We start from the raw sequence: 13,221 nt of genomic DNA on the forward strand, positions 1-13,221 counted from the left end.
TTAGGCTTCGGGATAAAAGTCTCCATACATGTAAGGCACGGATTATGGTGTTATTAATAACAACCTGCCACAATGTTAAATATGTGAGCTTTTGTCCTTTTTACGGTCAAAGACTAACCGGCAATGTGTGTTAGGCGCTGACTTAACCCTACTTAGGCTTCGGGAAAAAATTCCCCAGACTTGGATTCTGGTGTGTCTTTTTTAATCAGTGAAAGACTAAACCGGTAACGTGTGTTAGGCGTTGACTTATCCCTTCTTAGGCTTCAGGATAAAATTCCCCATGCATGTAAGGCACAAATTATGGAGTTGAAGGATGGTGTCTTCTCTTGGGGTAAAGACGAACCCAAAATGGAAGAGGAAGACTTTTATATTCTATCTCTAGTTACAAAGGAGACTCGAAGTGGGATCTTCACCTCGAGAATCTGAAGAGTGAAACTAAGAGTGGAATCTCCACTCCAAGAATCAAGATGATTCGGATATTCCTAACTGTCAGAAGGTTTGATTACCGAACTAAAGGTAAATTTCTTGTTTATCGAGAGTGAATTGTGATTTTCACCCTAACTGTAGGAATGTTTGACCAAGCGGGAGTTTGAGTGGACCTCTCGTTCATGAAAGGAATCAAGAGGAGATTTTGGCTTTGGTTGTGGTCCTAACTATAGGAAGGTTTGACCAAATGAATAGTGAGAGTGGGACTAAAAATTACAATGAGAGTATTGATTCATATAAATCACTCGAAGAGAGTCCCTGGTGTTAAGTGACAAATACTTAACACGAATGGGTTTGACAATTGTTAATGATCAGGAGACTAAAATTCCGAGTACTATGTCCGGACTCTAACAATGGGAGTGTTGAGTGCATCGACGTAGCGGGAGTTTCTTATTCATCACCTTCTTGTAGTGACCGGGTTATCCCTAAGAATATTACATATAACATTCTTCCGGGAACTTCCTATTACATGAATTATCCACCCCCAGCTTTCTTTGTGAAACCGAGTTTAACATTGTACATAGTTGGATGACCGGGTTATCCTTAAGAATACCAGGCATGGCACTCTCCATGAAATTCTGGTGAAAGAAAGGAAATAGTTTAGACTCATATACCTGTTGGAGTATTGAGAAGCAGTTTATACTCGTATACTCTTCGGAGTGCTGCCGTTCTCATTCGGCTTATCCCAGCAGTATGACGCCGGCTTCAACCAAGGTTTGGATGCTGTTCTTGAGAGCGAAGCAAGCCTTGGTAGGATGAAGGATCCTCCTATGGTACGCACAGTACTTTAGATCCGAAGTATTGTCAGCTTCCTCCTGATCTACGATAGGTGGTAGTTTGATCTTGTTATTCTCGAGGAGTGATTTGAAAATGGCTGCTGTAGGCGTATAAAACTGCTTATAAGTCCCTTAGCACAGCTCGGCATAAACCGACGAACCATCGGGTGACGTATCTAAACACGAACGTCAGTCCACAACACCGAAGCCAAGTAACACGCAACGAAGCGGATTAACGAGGCGACGAGGTTAACGAATCGCACGCAAGCAACGGAATGCATCCATTTGCGTGCGGAATCAAGCCAACGGTTCAGGGAGTCAACGAGTCATCCAACCATAGAACGGATTCGAACTCAATCACCGAAACGGATTTACTGCCATATCGGGATCTGGACTGCCAAATCAGGATTCAGATCAATGGCGAAGATCAGATAAACCGATAAACCGCGAAACCGGACGACAGACACAACGGCGAAAACCCGCAAATGAGCACAAGGCCTATTTATAGGCACTCGAAACTGTGCCTTGGGCACGAAACAGGGCCTAGCCACCCATGGGTGGCTCGGCCATGGCCGAGCCACCCATGGGTGGCTCGGTGGCCGAGCCACGGTCAGATCTGGGCCCAGGTCTGGGCCCAGATCCGACCTAAATGTGCCTATAAATAGAGGGCTTGAGCTCATTTTCAAGGGTTGGAATTTTTGACGGCGAAGCTCTGCTGAATTGAGATCTGAATCTTGGAGATTTGAAGCTTTGAAGACTTGCTCTTTCAGATCCGGTGCTCGGCGATCATCCACGTCAAATAAGGCAGGAGTTCGAGAGGGATCGGATCTGAGATCTACACGACTATACTCCGGATCAAAGCTTGGTCTTTGATCCCGAGAAGGCTACTATTTCCTTGGCGAAATAGTACCCCCCGGCTGTTATTTACTTTATGAGATAACACCCGTTATACCGTGTAGATCCGACCGGATCTAAATCGCGCGGTGGTCCACGGATTCACCCCGGCGCAGGCGAAGAACCCACAAAAGCGAGTGACCGCAAAACAGGAGCTCGTGATTCGTTCAAGGAAAGTTGTAATTTTTTTTATTTCTTTTTTGATCTCGTTGTAACCGGATCTTATAAAAAGACCGGATCTTTGTAATCGATGGAATCAATGAAGAAGACAATTTTTCCCGCGAACAGCTGCAACGTCTTCGTCATTGAAGGAGTACTCTTTTTATGACGTCTGATTAGCATCAATAGCAGCTACAGGGGCCTTCCCTTTACCACGGGAGACGAAGCTTGAATTTGTAGGGTTAGCCATCGGTTGGCTTCTCTCAGCTTTCTTACTTCTGAGGAAGCGCTCGGCCTGCTCTCTGTACACTTTCAACTCTTTCTAGGTATTGGATGGTGTTACTCACATAACTTTCAACATGTCCAAAGATAGGTTGTTGTGGCATGTTTGGAGGATGAAGTCCTCTGTGATCGGATCTCGGCAGTTCATAAGCCTTATTCCGGAAGTGCTTGACGAAGTCGTCGACCGTCTCATCGTCTTCTTGTTTCTCATCGAAGAGTGTCGTGATTGATACCTTGGCGTCATTATCAAAGAAGTGAGCGATGAATAGGTTTTCCTGGTCGTCCTAACTGTTGATGCTTCCAGGCTTAAGACGACGGTACCAATCAAAGGTGGGCCCACGAAGGGTGCTAACGAATGAACGAACCATCAATGCTTCATCACCGGAGATTATGCCCAAGTAAGACTTGAAATAAATCAAGTGTTGTGTGGGGGAGCCCTTCTCGTCAAACGGCGTGAAGTTGATCAGGTTGAATTTTGTCGGATACGGGATCGACTCCCACTCTCTCGGGAAAGTACACGGAATACCGGTCTTCTTCATTTCTCAAGCAGATATCAGAGCGTTGATTTTTCTCTCGAGATCTTTCATCTTTTCGTCCTCATATGTATTATGCTTTGGACGATTTTTAAGAGGAACAACGCGGCCACCCCTAACATTATCATCTTTGGTGGGACCACCCCCAGCGTCGTTGTTTTCAGTAGGACCACCCCCCAGTGTTTTTGTCAACGGGAGGGTCATCAGCATTGATGTATTCATCCATGTCTGAATCGCTAGCTGCTTGCCTAACATTGTTGCGACGACTGGATTCACCTAGCTGATTCGACAAAGCTCGGATTTGATGGTCATGCATTTGTCTCATCTCCTGCATAGTCATTTCCATTTCAATTTTGAATGCTTTTTTCTGCATGGCTAGAGCATCCTCAACCATTTTGGCTACTTCCTCGATGTTAACCATAAAAACTTCGTGGGATTGTCCTAGACTGGATACCGTTTTGTCAGAAGCGACTGTAGAGTTAGCATATGATGTTTCATCCTCTGAGGATAATCCTCTATTCATCCTCTGATAGTCCCTACGTCTAGTAGTTCCCGTGCGTAACCGAGTTATACATTGGGATACATTTGAAAAATGATAGAGACTGAAACTTCGTGTTGACTTCCCTTTATCGACCATATTGATAGTGACTTCTTAGAGATTGTCATCTTGTGTAGCTGATCTTTTTCTACGGAAACGCCTTTGCTTAGTTTTCGACGCTTCAAAGGAAAACCTTTTGAATACAGAGACCCTCTGTGGAGCAGTCTTAGGGTAGCTACATGTTGATAATACTGCCATGATGAGTTTGACGCACGGACAATGAATGTCCGTCTCCCAGGTATCTCTCTTTTGAGATCTGTTTGTACCCCCAGCCTGATAGTATAACTCATCACCATGATGAACAGAGCAATCTATTGTGTGTTGGCACGACATCTCAGGTATAACGTTGTTGTCTGACGAACACATTTTCTTCTTAGGATTTGTCGCCTTGTAGGCACTCTCAAGAGTCGCTTGTTTTGAGCTACGCCTTCGTGAGCATGGGACGTCAACGGTCTCTTGGACTTTGACACGCAGTCCGAGGTAGTTAGTTATAGGAGTTTTCTCCTTACGAGAAGGCTTAGACTTGTTACAAGGATGAGTACGACTCCCAGCTCGATGAGTTGCTCGGGGTTCATTCACTATGCCCCAGCGTTCTTTGACCACAAATCTATTTCGATCATCATGTAGAGGACCCAAGCGATCCTTCAACAAAATTCTGGATTTGGAGAGATCCACGCTGTAGTAGGGCTTCACCGGAGGTGCGGGAGCAATAGGAGCTGGATTTGAAGTTGACGAAGGCTAGGGAATAGCCTCGGATCTGGAATCGAACGAGAGACACGACTGGTGTCTCTTGTCGGGTAGAGGTGCTGTTTTGGCCTTCAGCACCCAAACCTACTTAGATCTTGGTGGTTTCTTGACTACCTCCTCCTGCTGCAATTTTTGTACTTCTTGTGCGAGAATCCGTGCATGCGCAAGTAGTGTGCGATGTTTTTGGATACGCTCCTCGAGAGTAGAATGGGTTCGTTTGACATGAACCCATTTGTTAGTTAATTGTTGGGAGGAGGACCCTGATGCTTGTTGTGGCGACGGCTTAGCTACTTAGCGCTTTCTGAATCCTAGATCCGCTTGGTAGCGGAGTCCATCCACTTGGCCTAAAGCCTTACCCAATTGGTGGGCGAGACGTTGGCGGCGCCTCTGACGAGCCCTCTTTGATAAGGTGTCCGGATCTACGGCTTTGGCTTCATCGGACGCCGACAGATCATTGTGAGGTGCAACTGCGGCAGCGGAGGTGCAACTGCGGCAGCGGTAGCGGGGAGATCGCCTTCTTGGGTATTCAGATCTGAAGACCAGCAGATCATTAGGGAGGAGGAGGCCTTCCTGCACTTGCGAAGAGAGGCGGATCTGGAGGAAGAGGAGGAGATATACTCCTCGAACTTCTGCTAGTCGAATTCGTATTCGACCTCTTCGTTCACTGGGATCTTGATCGTTGGCTGCGGCACGACAGCCTTGGCAGTTAGGCAGTTGGCTCCCACTGTGGTCGCCAGCTTATTTGGAAAGAAAATTATTTTTATTGATAAGTTCATTATAACTTTAAGCGTTTACAATAAACTCAAATAAATAGTCTTTTTATAAGACTTTCAACAAAAATTACAACTTTCTTGTCAACAAACACAACGGATGTTTATCCTCCGCTGCTTGCGTGGGATCTTAGCCTGTGACGGGGATGTTGATATAAGTGGACTACCAAACGATCAAATCAGATCTGGAACTTCGTTGATTCGCGAAGGAATCAAGAAACCGAAGTAATTATCTCGACTACAGCGAGATAATCACTCTTCTCGAGATCACCGCAACGGGGCAATCTCAAGGGAATGAATCGGGAATTGTAGATCTTACGAGCTCCTCTTCTTTATGATGACAAACTCAATCCGATCTCCTTCTCTCTTCTAAAATTCGTGCTTCTTCAATCTTAAATTCAACAGGGCTTCGCTAACGCTCGAGAATTCCAAATCTAGAAAAAATAAAGGCCCTAGGGCTGTATTTATAGGCTTCAGGAACCCTGTTTTCGGATAAAAATGACTGATTCACTCTTATCGTTAGTTATAATCACTCAACCATGTTCTTGGATGATATTTTATCAGTTGGAATATATCCAGGCAGTTAACGGTTGAAAAACAGCTTAAATCTGCTAAAAAACTATTTTCAGGGCTGCGGACACCCGTGGGTGTCTCGGCTAAACTTTGGCCGAGACACCTATGGGTTTCTCGCTGAGGCCTGGAGCATTGTTCCGTGCGTTCTGTCCGTTTTTATCGTATCTTCATCATCCGAACTCGGAATCACGCGATTCAAAATGCGTAGGTAAGCCGATGAGGAGATCTACGAGCTTCCATGATTGAATCATATGTGGAGTAAACAGGACACGAGGGGTGCTTCGTCTTTTGTAAGCAACAAGTAGCTCCCGATCTATTCGTGTTTTCGTTATTCCGAAGTTTTGTTTCTTTGCGTGGTTCGTTGACTCACTTCATGCGCTTGTCGTCATCAAATGAGCTTCTGTGACTCGGATAGTGACGTTCATTATCTTCTCTCTATCTCGAGCCGCGTACGAGGACCTATAGGTGATTTTTGATGCCTATAGGAACCACCCATGGAAGTTGTTGGAGCCGGACTCAAATATCTGTGTGCACATAATCTAGTATACCTCTGCTCTTGTACTTGCTTCTCAAAAACTGAACCCTGTGCGCCTTTCCATAAACACAATCCTCACAAAAGTCCATGCAAGATTTCTTCATATTCTTCAGCAAACACTCCTTACCAAGTAGATCTAGACCCTTCTCTGATATATGCTCAAGACACCTATGCTATAAACCGTGTGTGCGCACATGGGTCTCCACCACTTTCTTAAGTTCCAACCGCTGCATCTCCTATCATTGTCGTACCCGAGAGAGTATATAGGTTACCGTGACGAACGCCCTTCATCACTACTAGGGAGCCTCGAACAACCTTCTTCATTCCGTTCTCTATAACAATCTTATAGCCACCGGAGTCCAATAAACCAACCGTGATAAGATTTTTCCGTAAGTTAGGAACGTGTCTCACATTTGTCAGGGTTCTGACCACTCCATCATGTATCTTGATTTTTATATCACCTAGCTACACTGTTTTACAAACATAGTTGTTCCCCATTAATACAGTTCCACCATTAATGCTTCTATAGGTAGTGAACAACTTCCTATTTAGGCACATATGGATAAAGCAACCTGAATTAAGAATCCACTTCCTAGAGATATCCTCACTACCCGTAACAACATAGCATTCCTTTTTGCTCCCTTCCTCTGAAACGTAGCTCGCCTCTTCCTTACTTTCTCTCCTCTCGGTTTTATTGTTGTTCTTTTTCCCACCTACTCTCTTGTTAGGACAATTAACCTTGAAATGCCCAAGCTCACCACATTTGAAAGATGACCTTACCTAAAGAAGCCTTGATTTCAATCTAGACTTTCTTCCCTTGCTTTTTCCTCGCTCATTGCTTCTTCTTCTTACAAACAATCCTTGTGCGTGTTCCTTGTTACCACAAGTAGCCATGTCACTAGTTGTAATTTTTAAGATCATTTGCTAAAAGCGCCGTTCTAGTCTCATCCATCTTCAAATTATCACCTACAAGTATCAATGTTTGTACTAGGTTCTCATAAGACTTCGGAAAAGAAAGAAGTAGCATAAATGCTTAATCCTCATGTTCTACTGTCACATCAATGTCCTTCAAATCCGATATGATCCTATCGAACTTGTTGATGTATTCCCGGATTGATGAGCCTTCCTCCATCTTGCATGTATACAGTTTGGATTTCAAGTAGACACAATTTATTAGACTCTTCGTTATGAAGGTACTCTCTAACTTTGACCACATGCCTGCAGTCGTTTCCTCTCCATCCACCAAGAAAGCGATGTCTCTCTCAAGGCATAGGATAATCAACAGTCATGCTTCGAGATCTAACTCTTCCTCATCCTCATCTGACATATCTTTGTGCTTCTTTTCTCTTCCTACCAAAGTCTTGTGCAATTTTTGCGAAATCAGGGAATTTTTCATCTTCATCTTCCAATATAAAAAATCATTCTTCCCATTAAACTTTTCGATCTTATACTTTCCAACATTAATTGTTTTACTTGTAGACGTCATTCTCCGTTTGTATTAATAAATCTGCTTCTCTAAGGAAATTTCAACAAATACCTTGTGTGCACCACACAATAACCAAACACCACCTCATATTAGAAGTTTTATCATCACCAATCTTAATAAGGGGCTCTCATACCAATTGTTGGGAGCGAGGGAACGCCCACACCGCCGCGAAAGCTAAATCAATCCCGAGAGAAAACAACCAACAAGCAATAACGAATATACAGATAAAACATTAAGTAAAGGAGATGACAGATTTATATGGTTCGACAAACTTGCCTGTGTCCACGGGAGCCATACAATTAATTTCTTATTTAACCATAAGAAATTACAAAGCTTGCAAAAGGATGATCTCAAACTTGAGATCTCTTAAAAGAAATATAGATTACTGTAGAATTGCTACAGTATCGCGTGTGATTTATTCAGCAGAATAAATCACCACTCAATCTCAATTTCAATAATTCACCGCAAGCTTAGAAGTTTTCACAGCCGCCATAGGGTTTCCCCTTTCTTCAAAATCACGATCTTAAGGCTTTGCTCACTCAAATCGCGTGAGCAGGGTTTCCCTTTTATAGGGAAACCCTAGGGCGAGCTCCCACTGACTCCAACTATCTTCCACTCCACGCGAAGCAGCAAGCGAGCTCCAGGGCGAGAGGCGTGCTCGATCTCCATTACGCGGTCCATCATGAGCAGACGAGCTCGTGATCACACAGGCGAGCTCGAATCGCCTCACCCACCACTCAAATCGCGTGAGCAGGGTTTCCCTTTTATAGGGAAACCCTAGGGCGAGCTCCCACTGACTCCAACTATCTTCCACTCCACGCGAAGCAGCAAGCGAGCTCCAGGGCGAGAGGCGTGCTCGATCTCCATTACGCGGTCCATCATGAGCAGACGAGCTCGTGATCACACAGGCGAGCTCGAATCGCCTCACCCACAAGCAAGCTCCACACCTCGAACCACCTCGCCCGTAGGCAAGCTCCACACCAGACCCACATGTGAGCCCCTTCACTTCGGGCGAGCTTTTCCTCCTCCCGCAGGCGAGCGTAAGCGAGCTTCCTCGCCCTCAACGCACGCCGGTCTGTTCTTCTTCAAATATAATTGGAAAAAGCTAATAATCCAACATGGATTGTGAGAGGATCTATAATGCGCTTAAATAATAAATCTTAAATTTTTATTATGATGATGATTAAACATTTATGATTGTGTTTAAACTAAAAAAATTCCATAATTAATTGTGCTTTCATGAGAGTAATCATAATATGGGTAATATTCTACGAAGTTATAATGTTAAATGATGATACTATTTATATTTTTATGTTCTAGACACAACTATGTGTCACCATTCTTGACATATATGTGTTATGAGTTTTGTGACACATGTATGTGTCAGCAATCTTGACGTATATATGTATTGTGAGTTTTGTGACATATTCTCACTTGTGTAGAATTACACTCTCCACACATGCTCTAACCATACCTTTGTTATGTGTCACTCTATTTGTGCAACATAGAAATATGTCGTGTAAAGACAAAAATGTATCATAATTTACAACTTTTGCTGTAGTTAACCAACATAGATAACAAAGTGATAGTTTATGCTGGTAAAAATGTTTACAAAACTTTAATGGAATATATGCATAATTACTAACATCTTTGGATTGTTAGCAACTGAGTGGGGGACAGATTTGATAAAAAAAAAAAAAATTAAAACTGGGTGGTGGTTCTAGTGATTGAAAAGGAATGGTCTGAAGCTACTTAGATAAGTGTTTGTTAATAGAGAGCCACATTAATTCATGCGGGGAGCATCTTTCTTCGCCTTTCTACTAGTCATATACATCGTTAACACTTCGAGATGGCTTAATGCAATCCTGTTCGTGCTGCAAAAGATCCACTACACAAAACGCCGATGAAAAGAGAACACCAGAACAAGGTGGCCACAGCCAATAACTAGGATTTTATTCATCAAAACCTCTCTGTCTATATCTAGAAAAATAATATTTTGTTCAAAAAATAAAAAAAATTCAATAACTAGAAGATATACTTATAAGTAAACATGATTCTCTGTATCAAATTTCAATTGAAACGGACTCCATTTGCTCATCCAAATTGGACCTTCAACTCAAAAATAAGGTCGTTTTACAAAAATCACCTTTTATTTTTAATTTACACATAAACTACCTTTAAAGTGGATTTCCATTCCAATCAACCACCTTCTAGTCAAAATTTTTACAGGAAACCCAAAATACCCTTAAAACTCAAATTCAAGATATGTTTATGTGACTCATTTCGTAAATGTTTAGGGACACCTAGCCACTAGGATGGGCCGGCTTGAAAATTTGCCCAACCCAAATTACTTATGGGTTGAGCTACGCAAAGTGCTCGAAACTCGAGCCTATACCTAGTTTGAACCCGGTCCGGTCTTAAGCTTGAGCCTAATCCGAACATGGACCAAATGTCGGCCCAGATTGATCCTAGCTCGAATAAAATGGGCCTGACCCATTTACAACAAAGAAACATGCCCTAAGTTTAGGCACGATCCATTTTTTTAAATTAAGTTTATGAATTTATCTTTTCTTTTTTGTTAAAATTTTAAGTAAATTAACTTGAGAAACATATAAAACCAAGGCACAAATGAGCTTTCGGGTAGGCTTGAGCCCAGCTCCATGCCAGGCTAGCGTAGGTAGGGTTTAGCCAGCTCCCAAACCTACACCAAGTGGCCAACTAGGCCAAAAAAAGCCTGGCCCCCCCGGCTCAGCCCATGGCCAGGTCTATGTTTAGGTGATACAAATCATGTACTTTAAACGTGCATTTTTAAGCTTATTTTTGGTTTTTTCATGAAAAGTTGGCTAGGAGGTGATTAATTGGAACAAAAATCTACTTTAAAGATGGTTTATGTATAAATTAAAATTAAACATGTTTCTTTAAAATGACCCTATTTTAAAGACGTTTTCAAAGGAAAAAAACACTAAAGAAAATCTTTGCCCGTAATTATGAAGTCCAAAATGATGGTCTCTTGCATGACTCTAATAAGTTTGAAGTTTCGCCGTTTTTGACTTTTATAGGGTCGAACTAGTCCATATAAGCTAAGGTCATCTATAGGTCACATCATGACTTGAAGGCAAAGGAAATATATGTCGAAGGGAATATATGCTAAAACTAAAACTTTAATCAAATACCAAACTTTCCCCAAATCCCACTTGTATTTTTTGATTTCCACGCCCGCATTATATCCTAAAAGATTTGTGTCACCCACCCCCCAAGACCACAGAGGAAAGGAATAGCTCATATCACATGACAATAGTCTCATGCACGTGCCAAGCATCGGAATTTCAATTACATAGCACATTTGACAACAAATAAATAGTATTTACTATTGATGGACATTCAAAGCAAAACTACAAAATACAAATTCATCCAAACCATACTTGTACTACTTAAGATAAGGCCCATAATTCATACGACTAGTTACTCATACTACAAAAAGCTTAGCTATTAAAATAAAACACTTTTAGTACTTCCTTGCTCACAATTCCCGCTTGAACCCAGGATCGGTCCTGAGCATTCGGGGGCCCTAGGCAAAAACTTGAACAAAAGTCCTAAAGGGACCCTCCTATATTAAAGATTTTTTTTTTAAATAAAGTGTTGCACCCAAGTAAATTTAGGACTGCCTATATACCAAGGGATGCTATAACTAACCCCAATGATCAAACACAATGTAGTTCTCCTAAGCTACCCACCCTGGCCAAAGGCCTACAAATCACACCCTAACACTCTCATTCCCAAAACAAGGTCAATGAACAAATAGAAGTATCACTTTATGAAGCCTCTTCTTGCATTTTTAGATGCAAAATCATTAAATAAACTTGTATAATCAAGCTTCTCCACTATATTTTTCTTAATTGAAAATATAGCTAAGTCATTCAATCTTTCTTGTGATATAGTTGATCGAAGGTAAGATTTGATCAATTTTAACTTTGAAAAGCTTCTTTCCCAAGAGGCAACAGTAACAGGTATGGCCAACAATATTTTGTAAGCAATCCAAGCATTCAAAAAAGTACCATCCAATTTCTTCAAATAATTCAGCACGTCAAAATGTGTTCACATAAAATTACCTCTGACATCAAAATGTGTTCACATAAATTTCCCTAGAATGATCGCCCCCCCCCCTCTTGAATTTTTTTTGTGTGTTGTGCGGCGAGACAAGGACCGTGTCTCTGCAGTATTACCACAAGACTTCTCATTAGATTAGAAAGAACCCTATAAACTACCAATTGGCATTGGTGTATCGAGCAGAATTTGGGAACAATTGGAAGCAAAATGAAAATTTGTAATGAAATTGGTCTTTCCAGCAAAATTAAAGTGAAAGAGGCTGAGAGCTCGCGATTTCATCTAAAGATGAGGAATTACCTTTGCTTAGACCAGAAATTTCATTTTTTTTAAAATCAAAATTTCTACATCAATTCACGATCTTGTCAAAAGGAGCAGAGAAGTGAAAAAGTGAAACCCTAACCTTGGTCAATGGTGGCGGGCGAGAGGGAGGAGCCGAGGAGGACAATGACGGGAGGAAGATTGGAAGAAGAGAGGTCAGAGAGAGAGGGAGAGAGAGAGAGAGAGAGACCTAGGGTTTTCTCTTTTTTTTTTATGTGAGAGCGGCGACTGAGATAGGGGCGGGAGGAGATGAAGAGGCTGACAGAAGTTTGAAGATAGGGTAGAGTTTTGTAACACATTGGGAGCCCCTATTTTTTGGGGGCCCTAGGCGAAGGCCTCTCCCGCCTTTACCCAGGGCCGGCCTTGCTTGAACCTGGTCTTATGAAAAATATAAAAACAAACATTAAAAAATACCAGGTGAGCCAGGGTTCAGTGAGCTTATTTTTAAACTAGTGTTTTTAGCAAAATAATGAATATCAAATCTTAATAGCACAATAAGCTAATATCGAGTTCTTTATTTGTAGTTAAGAAGCATGTAGAGTTGTAAAAAATGATTGATGCTACAGTTCATAAGAGCGTAAGATAGTAAATTCAATCATTAATTTTGATTGATCATAAATCAATATCATGAGTAAATGCAATAAAACTAAAATCAAAACTGAATGTCAATTTACTCATTATATCAGCTAATCACTTGAACTGAAATATCAATAAACACATTATATCATTGGTAATAACCCCCTAACATGTTATGGTAAGATTACTAATTATAGCGCAGTATTAAAGGAAAGCAAATAGATCAAAACTGAATGTCACTTTAACAAATTTTCTCCTAAGAGCAGTTGTACCTTAAGCTGTCTATTGGCCCCATCACTTATGTCCAAGTTGGTTGTTTCTTGTATGCCAAATAGATCATTTCACTTCTTTCAATTATCACAAAACCATGTCAAATAGACG

This window comes from Asparagus officinalis, chromosome 1 (assembly GCF_001876935.1).
Source record: "Asparagus officinalis chromosome 1, Aspof.V1, whole genome shotgun sequence".
Classification (NCBI taxonomy): Eukaryota; Viridiplantae; Streptophyta; class Magnoliopsida; order Asparagales; family Asparagaceae; genus Asparagus; species Asparagus officinalis.